The following is a 9,710-nucleotide window of genomic DNA, read 5'->3' on the forward strand; positions in this document are numbered from 1 at the left end:
TCTTGGTCACTCTACCCTTCAAACGAAAGTCCTTTATTTGTGGACATTTTGCTGAACTCTTTGAAGCATGCTCTTCACTTCACATTTCCATTTCCTACTGTAAACCTCTTATTGCAACCTTTCTTCAGGAATAATTCTGTTTTCAGTCATGTATGTCTTAGTTTCTAGTGCAATGTCTCACTCACACCTCAATTATTAATTGAATGTTTACTATATACTAGGCTTTGTGCTAAGTCAATGAGACAGTTGAGAATAAAAACAGAAGAAATCCTTTCTTCACATTACAGGGGATACACTACCTAGAAAGGAGATAGCGATGGATTTGGCACTCAGATTGTTGTCAGGGGGTCTGAGTTCAAATCCTGCTTTGACACCCACAAGTTATTTGTTATGCAACTACTTCTTAGTTTCAATTTATTTATGTGTAAAAAAAATGGAGAACTCTTATCTGAGAGGTTTGTTATGTTAAATAAGATTATTTAAGTTTTAAAATATGCTATTAGAGTGTATAAAGTTTATAATAAATGCATGCATATATTATTTAATATGTTAAGTTGTGTCATTTTGTGATGTTATTGACAAGCTATTATTACTACATTTTAAAAAAGATTCATTTTTCTAATTTATTTTGAAAGAGTTACAGAGAGAGGAGGAGAGACAGAGAAACAGAGAGAGAGAGAGAGCGAGAGAGAGAAATCTTCCATCTGCTGGTTCACTCACCAAATGGCATCATTGGCCAAGGCTTACACAGGCCAAAGCCAGGAGCCAAGAGCCTCTTCCAGGTCTTCCATATGGGTGCAGAAGTCCAAGCATTTGGGTCATCTTCCACTGCTTTTCCAGCTGCATTAGCAAGGAGCTGGATTGGAAGCAGAGCAGCCGGGTCTCGAACTGGCACCCTTATGGGATGCCAGCATCACAGGTGGAGGCTTAACCTGGTATGCCACAGCTCTGACCCCTATTACTGCATTTTTAAGCAGAGATGACTCATGGCTATTGAGTAGAATATTTATTGCATGTCACTTGTCTGTTTAATGAGAAACATGCCACATATCTACTTACTAATTGTGGCAAAATGTCAAATGTCATGGCTTTCTCCCTGAAGGAAGGATATTTCAATATTTAATCTTTTACTTTGTGCATTGTGTTAATTTTATGCTCAGAAGTTCTATGACTAGTATAGGAACAGACATATTGTCATTTATCTTTTCATCTTTTCTTTAAAATTTATTGTAGAATTTTACTCCTTATTTTAAAGTTAAGTTATTTACTCCTTATTTTAAAGTTAAGTTATTTAAGTTAAAGTGGAAGATAAAGAAACTGTTCAAGATTTCTTTCCTTTTTTAAAAAGTATTTATTTAAAAGGCAGAATGGCAGAGAAAGCAAGACAGACAGAGAGAGAGAAAGAGAGAGAGAGAGAGAGAGACTAAGAAAAACTCCCTCTGCTGATTCACTCTCCAAATGGCCACAATGGCCCAAGCTGTGTCAGGCTGAAGCCAGGAGCCAGGAACGCCAAACAGGCTCCCACACTGATGGCAAGGGTCTGTCTTTCACTGCTTTCCCAGGTGCATTCACAGGGAGCTAGATCAGAAGTGGAAAATATGGGACTTAGACTGGTGATCTAAGCACCCCAAAATTAGCTTCCAATAAATCAGTTATACCAAAATGAATATTATATCATGAAAAATTAACAATATATTCATGATCATACAGTAAATTCTATATTTATCAGAAATAAAAACTATTACTTATATAACCAATATTTGTAGTTATAGTATTAGCATATATAATGTAATTTGTTATTTCCTTCAATGTATCTCAGTGTTTTCACCTTTTGTTGTTCTTATTTTTTTTTTATACTCTTAAGAGTCCTGACTGACCCTCAAAATAGCTTTTTGTATGTTAAGTAAATATATTTTTAATCTATATCGGCACATAACTCAGTAATGTCAGACCCCCAAATTTTTAACATTACTATTCTCTTAGCAGGCATCTGTAAGTAGAAATTTCAAGGTGTGTATCGATGAGAAGTTTATGTTCTGAATCATGAAAGTCATTTGTTATCCTAGCACATAAATCAGTGTATACTCAGTTAAAATACTCTTGGATCTGTATTCTCTCAAAACTTTGTTCTCATCTTTTACAGTGTATTCTGGTACTCTGAGATAAATAGGATATGAAACACATGTAACTTTTTTTAATGTTTGCAAATGATTAAACTTGAAATTCAAACACTTTGTCAAGTTGATTCTGAGTTGAATTCATTCTTTTCCTTTTTTTTTTTTTTTTTTTTTGTGTGTGTGTGACTTTAGGGAACCTTTGTACCTGAACACTTGAGTAAAGTGTTTTTGTTTTGTTTAAGCAAAGGAAAGTACTGTCTTTTAAAGATTATTTTCCGGGGTCCAGCTCTGTGGCATGAAGGTTAAGCCTCCATTTGGAGTATCAGCTTCCAACATGGGAGCCCGTTCAAAACCCAGATGCCCTACTTCCAATCCAGCTCCTGCTAATGTGCCTGGGAAAGCAGTGGAGGACGATCCAACTACTTTGGGCCCCTGAAGCCCTGTGGGAGACCCGGGAGAAGCTCCTGGCTTCTGGCTTCGGACTGGCCCAGCCCTGGCCTTTGTGGTCATTTGGAGAGTGAATCAAGGAATGGAAGATTTCTCTCTCTCTTTCTCTCCCTCTCCTTCTCTTTGTATATCTGCCTTTCAAGAAATAAATCATTTTAAAAAATATTTACCTTCAGTTATTTTGATTCATTAGCAATGGAAGCCAATTATTTACATTTTTAGATTTGTTTTCTCCCATCTACAGCATCTATTCTTATTCCTATTCTTCTTTTGATATTTTCTTAGTGTTTTGAAAGCTATTTTTATTAATAATTTTATCTTCTTCAATGCCAATAGCATTCTTTATTACAGCTGAATCCAACTTTATTTTTTCTATGTGATATCTTCTTTTCCATATTCTCATATCATCACAGGCAGCAACATTTTCCCTTTTTATTCTTTTTCTCATTTTATACTTAGCTAACCTATTCATGACAAGTATTTTTTTCTCAAGTGAGTAGCTACATTTGTAGGCTCACTGTTAACCTTTCTTTAAATAGTTGAAAACTAACACTGTAGATTTGCAAAGTACATTTTACTCCTTAATGAATACCACTGCCTATCTTGGTGTTCTAGAGTTATAACCTTGTTAACTGCCTTCTTTACCGATTTGTAGTTTTCCTAGCTAGACCTAATAACAAGCATTTAAATAGTTTGGTTCCACAGAAATCTGATAGGATATCTTGCTTCTGTTGTGCATATTTTAATATTGAGTGAATATTTTAATATTACAAAATGAACTGATTCCTAGATAATTTAGAAGATAAATCCTGTAAATCCTCTAAATTGACTTGTTTAGAGTCTTTGCAGTCATCTACTGACAACTGGTTCCTTCTTTAGGCTTAAGGACTTAACACTCCTTAACCTCATACCTCATCGGTTTCAGTCCTGTTGTGGACTCCCATAGAGTGAAGACGTAGAGTGAGACAAGATAAGGAGATAGCCCTGATCAACTCTAAAATCAGAACAGAATTAAGGGCAACCTCAAGCTTTCTCATTGGTGCCTTGAGTAACTATCTGCTTTTTTGGGTATTATTTTAACTTCTTTTCTATCTTACAACATTCCTATTTCAGATATCTAGACATGGATTAGTTTACAATCATTTATTAACCCAGCCTATACAAACTCTGAGCCCTGAGATTTGGGATTATTTCACCAAATTTCTTGGCTTCATCTGTGATTGTAATTTCTTTTCCTGTGTCTTTATGACAGTTCCTATGGTCTGGCACAGCTTGGTAGCTATCATCACAACCAGAAAGTTACACCATTACTTTCTAACATGAATTTCAAAGTCTTTAATCATAATTCATAATGATCTTTATTGCCTGTTGATACATTCACTTTAAAATTATTAAGATTTGTGATGATATTAAAAGCTATGAAATAATGGAAAACTTAATGCAATTATCTCAGAAAATTTCACATGAGTTGAATACCTGATGATATGCTTTTGTAAAACACTCTGAGAAAACAATATTTCTTGAACTTTGGAGAAGTGTAACTTGAAAAGAAAGTAGACTTTTGTTTAAAAATTCATATTTTTATGATTATGGAACAAATTTTGTGCAACTATATAGAAAAATATGAAATTCCAATTTAGAATTCCATCATGAAACTACACCATTCTAATTTCTCCATGCCACGGTTTGTTAATATTCCACAAAGTCCCAGGATGCAACTATAAGACTGCATTCAAATCTATGAACATGAGGCAATCATGCTCAGCAGAGTATAACAATAATTATAATAGAGATTAAATAAAAATAATTAGAAAAAGTTCATCTAGTTTTGATGTATTAATTATTCTGACCCTGTTCTATTCAGAGTCTAATTATCTGGTTCAGTGAAAATGCCAAGATTTCTACGACTCATAAAAATTACATTCAAGTAATTATGTCAGCAAACTAAACAGTATTCATTTACCATGCCTTTTTATGCACACATTTGAATATGCTTTTTTAACTGTTTTTGCTCTTTGTTCCTATTCATGGGAAATAATACCTGTAGAGAAATTTGAAAGTCAGTTGCACTCCGAGCGTAATGTGCAATTCTTGCTGATATTCTTCTTTTGTAAGAGTGCTGTAAGTCTCATATAACCTTTGTTTAAAAAACATGAATTAAAGTTCACTCTTCACTTGTTTCAAAGAAATCTTTAAAACCTGTAGCTGTAGCTTAAAGAAAAAGTTTAAAGCAGGAATACAAAGCATCTTTCAGAAAAAAGTTTCTTACCTTGAGTAGCTCTGAAGCTTAAAACATCTTTCTGGAGCTGCCTTGGCTACCCAGATTTTCTTAGATACACATTGTGGCAAGCTAGAAAATATCCTAGGTGCACAAAAAAATCATGTATATACATATACATATGTACATGTGTGTATATAATACTCCAAAACTCCTCAGTAAAGTGATGGTGTGTCAAAGAGTTCAAACCACTGAGAGATTTTAAGCAGTGAGATTTTTACATTCTCATGGGGAAGTTAGGATCTTGTAACAAGGACACATAGAGTTATACTGTTGAAGAATTCAAAATTCATTACTTCAGTTAAAATCTTTTACTATTTTTAGTGAAGTATTAGGTGAGCATGTGAAACAGAAATTTGTTGCTGCAGTATTTAGTTTTTTGCTTTACTTCTATTTTATTCTTTGTGTGAATAGACACATACATCTAGCTGAAATTAAAATCTTATAGTCACATTGGGAACACCATATTAATAGTTAAATTTTGCAATATTCTTTTGCTGTTCTAGCAGTAAGATATAACTAAATGCACAATTATATATACTTACACATATATCTATTTATAGCCAATTTATAAAAGGCAATTTTTGTCTTCCTTAATTACCAGTTTATCTTTCAGGTCCTAAAACAGTTTCAAACTTTTTCTTAGATGAGGAGAGATGAAAGAATCAATATCAGGAATTGAAATGGAATAAAGGTGAGAGGAAGCAGCTATAAAAATTAAATAAAATGCTTCCCTCATGGCTGCCATAGCTTTGCATTCACATGTCATAGATTTCATCAGAGATCAATTGAAATGAGGCTAGGGATGGAGCTGGGGGAAAAGATAACTGGTCTCAAAGACATGATTCCTTTGTGTTTCATATACCCATGAAAATAACTCTACTAAGGGATCCACAATGGAATTTTTTTTAGAGTCCATTTTTGAGCCTATATTGAAGTGTTGATCAAACATAATAATGTCCCAAGATAGAATGAAATTTTACTGAGAAAATGTTCTTTCAATCTGTTAGCTGTGTTTGGTAACTTGATAAACCTTGACATATCAGACATTGGAACTAAAGCACTAACATTTTATAAGTTGCAGATTTCCTCAAAGTTTTATGTAGCATCACATGCTAACTCCATACCTACGTTTCTGTAATTAGATACTCAGAAGAACACAGACTAGGTCACCCTTTCCCATCCTCCAGATAGTGGAAGGATCAGAAGCAATTGTGATGGAGTATCTCATTTTGATACCTGTTACACAGTCCAGTTGATCATTGTACTCTTATTTCTTATTGCCAAGATATGTGAAATAATCTCATATGCTTAAAACTCATCATCTAAACTCATGACCCTAACAACAATTGCCTAAGTGGGGACATCGCTCAATTCATGTGCTTTGTTATCTACAGTGCTTTGTCATACCTCAGCCCTTAGGCCCTCCTTCCTGTAAGTACCCCAGTTGGATACTTGAGTGTTTTACTCATGTGGGATATCTGCACAATTCCTGGAGGCTCTAGAAGGACAATCTGGAATCTCTCCCCACCCATGCAATTTGTGGACAGTGGCCCATACTCTCAGCAGAATTTGAATTACAAGGCTATAGCCCTTCTCGGGGAGATACTTATCTTCTAGTCTGGATAGGTTTCTTTGGTCTTCTTTTATTCCCCCCATGATTTTACACCCAGAAAGAATGTTATCATAATCATGTGTAGTAATTGTAAGACTATAGAGTCAGATCATTGGTTTTCCAATCTTTTCTTTAGGAGGTCTATGATCTTATGAAAACTATTGAACTCTTCTTATCTATGATGTGGAGTGATAATGATCCCTGCTTCATAGGTTGTGGCATTATTAAACAAGTAAATATATGAAGTCTTAGAAAACTAGTTGGCAAATCAAACTACCCAAGTTTTAGCTACAAAGCAGCAGAAACACATTTCACATAAAAAGATTATTGTTAGTAGTGAACATTTGGCCCAGTAGTTAAGATATCTGTATCCCGTATCAAAGTGTCTGGGTTTATACCTGGCTCTGCCTCCAGACTCCAACTTCATACCAATGTGAGAAAGCAAGAAATTGCTCAAATAATTGGTTTTCTGCCATCCATGTGGAGACCTGGCTTGATTTCCAGGCTCCTAGGCTTCAACCCAAGCGAGGGGCCATTGTGGGCAGTTAGAGAATGAAACAGCAGATGGGAGATCTGTTAGTCTATCTCTCAAATAAATAATTCTTCAAAAATAGGTGACTAATAATTGTTATTGTTATTCCCTACTTAGTCATTTATATAGTAAACTGCACCCCAGACTTGCCAAATTTAGCTCTTGATAGGCGTTTATGGACATAAAAGAGATTACCCAAAAATTCATTTGTTGAACTCCTAATCCTCAATGTCCTGAGTTTAGAGGTGAGGCTTTGGGGATGTTATTGTGAGGGCTGAGCCCTCATGAAGGGATTCATGTCTTCATAAGAAGAGTTGCAGAAGAAATCTTTCTCTCCGCCATGGGAAGAAACACTAACAACAGTCTACAAACCAGGAAAAGAGCCCTCACCAGAAGCTGCACCAGCTAGCACCTTGATCTGGGACTGTTTAGCCTCAAGAACTGTGACAAATAGGTTTTTGTTTAAATAACCAGTCTGTGGTATTTTGTTAAAACATCCCAAGCACAGACTGTCTTCAAGCAAATAATTAAAAAATCTCTATTTTTTTTGTCCTTCCATCAAAGTTGCAAACACATTTTGGGTTTCAGATCTTTACCCCTATTACATATTTTGAAACATCTTTGGAAATTCTTGCGTTAGACCATGTCTACTTTTCTTTTGAGGCTTGGCATGGCATCCACTTGGGTCTGAATGTTCTCTAATCAATGCAAAGACACAAGAAGATGAACAACCCCAGTTTAAAAATTGTACACTCACATGAAAGAGAGAGAAAAAGCTGTTAGAGCTGTCAACAGAACAGGAGCTTCTCCCTGAAGTCCTTCAATATGAACTGCAGCACTCACTATAAAGTATTTTAGGGGCTTTCCCTTACAAGATCTCATTCAATCATACTCTTAACAGAGTGAACAACATCTGCTTCATGCAACAGTGAGCTGATCCTCAGAGAAGGTTGCAAATTCTCTGCCAGGTCAGAGAACGGGTCGATGACAGCACCGTCAAATGCTCTCTTCGTGTGGAACATTGACTTTAGAATGTTGGAACTGAATCACGTACCATGTTACCCTACCTTTCCAACACTTCCTGTTTTTCCTTCTGGGTCTCAATATAAGGAGTTTCTGCGTTTGTTTTTGTAGTGGTTGGGATTGTATCTAACCAGACTGCTTTATTTTCTATTGCCCATCATGGTGGGAATTGAAAATTTCTCATAGTCATAATTTGCCATTTGTGATACTCGAGTCAGACAGAGGTGTTTTTTGGTGTCAGAATTGAATTTTTGTCCTAATTTTCAGAATGTGAAAGCTCTGCTGACCCAAGAACCTGATTTATTTACCTCTACTCTGTTAACTTCTTACTGGCCCAGAGGGTAGACATGGCATTATCCATGTGTATCCACATGCATATAATTTCCTAAAGGTGAAATTTGTAACAGTAATGTGGAAAAAATAAAAAGTAGCATATAAGAACTCTGAACACAACTGCTAAGGAAAAAATATGTTTATTCAGGCAAAAAATTTCAGGGAATACAATGTTACATTATACTTCACCTAGAAAAATTAGCCTTCTTATTGTTTAAAGATTTATTTATTTGAAAGGAAAATGGATAGGGAGAGAAGGGGGGAGAGGGAGAAGGGGAGAGAGAGAGAGAGAGAGAGAGAGAGAGAGAGAGAGAGAGAGAATCTTTGCTCCATTGGTTCACTCCCCAAATAGCTTGCAGCAGCCAAGCCTGTGTTAGACTGAAGCCGGGGGTCAGGAGCTCCACATAGATCCCCCATATGGATGGCAGGAGTCCAAGTAATTGAGCCATCTTCTGCTGTTTTCCCAGGCACATGGAAAAATTAACTTAAATGAGTACTTTAGTCTTAATTGTTAAGTGCTAACTTGTGTTTGGGAAAGCAGAAGCAATCCAAAATGAAAGTATCCCCATATGATTTGCCTTTCTGTGCCTGGTTTATTTCACTTAGTGTAATGTTCCCTAGGTTCATCCATGTAGTTACAAAATTACAAGATTTCCTCCTTTTATAAGGTTGCTATTCAGTTTTTAAATTTGCATTTTTTGTCAATAAGTTTAAAATTATATTAAACAATTAAATTTAAACCTATATATTAGCCATTTGGTTGCTTTGTCTTTTGGGATGCTTGTTCGTATCTTTTTTTTTTTATCTTTAAAATAGAATCTTGATATTTTATTTTTAAGTTAATATTTTATTTATTACTTTAGAGATGATATTTTAAATTTACATGATAGTTAAATGCTTAATGCTCCACTGAATAAAGAGTTCAACAAATAAAAAATTAAAAGACCTGAGTTCAGCAGGAAAATGGACAAGGGCTACAAACAATATTTTCTTACTGATTTGTGGAATTTCTTTATAGATTCTGAATGCCATTCATTTCTATGTGACATGTATTATAATTTTATTTTTACATATTATAATTTGTTTTAAAATATAATATGGTAGCCCTACTAATTTTTAACTTTTTCTGTAGGGAAGTTTATTATAGCTTCATAAGACAGAGAAAACATGCACTACTGGATAGAAAAGCAAAGTAATAATAATTAAAAGAAGGCAAGAAGAAGGAGAGAATGCCAACAAATAGGCAGGATGCCATATATTGCATAACATGATGTTATAGATATATAATTAAATTGGGGTAACTGAATGAATATAATGGTTAACAGGCAAATTTTTCTAGTTTCAGACTAGAAGACAAAAATCATC

This window comes from Lepus europaeus, chromosome 14 (genome assembly GCF_033115175.1).
Source record: "Lepus europaeus isolate LE1 chromosome 14, mLepTim1.pri, whole genome shotgun sequence".
NCBI lineage: Eukaryota > Metazoa > Chordata > Mammalia > Lagomorpha > Leporidae > Lepus > Lepus europaeus.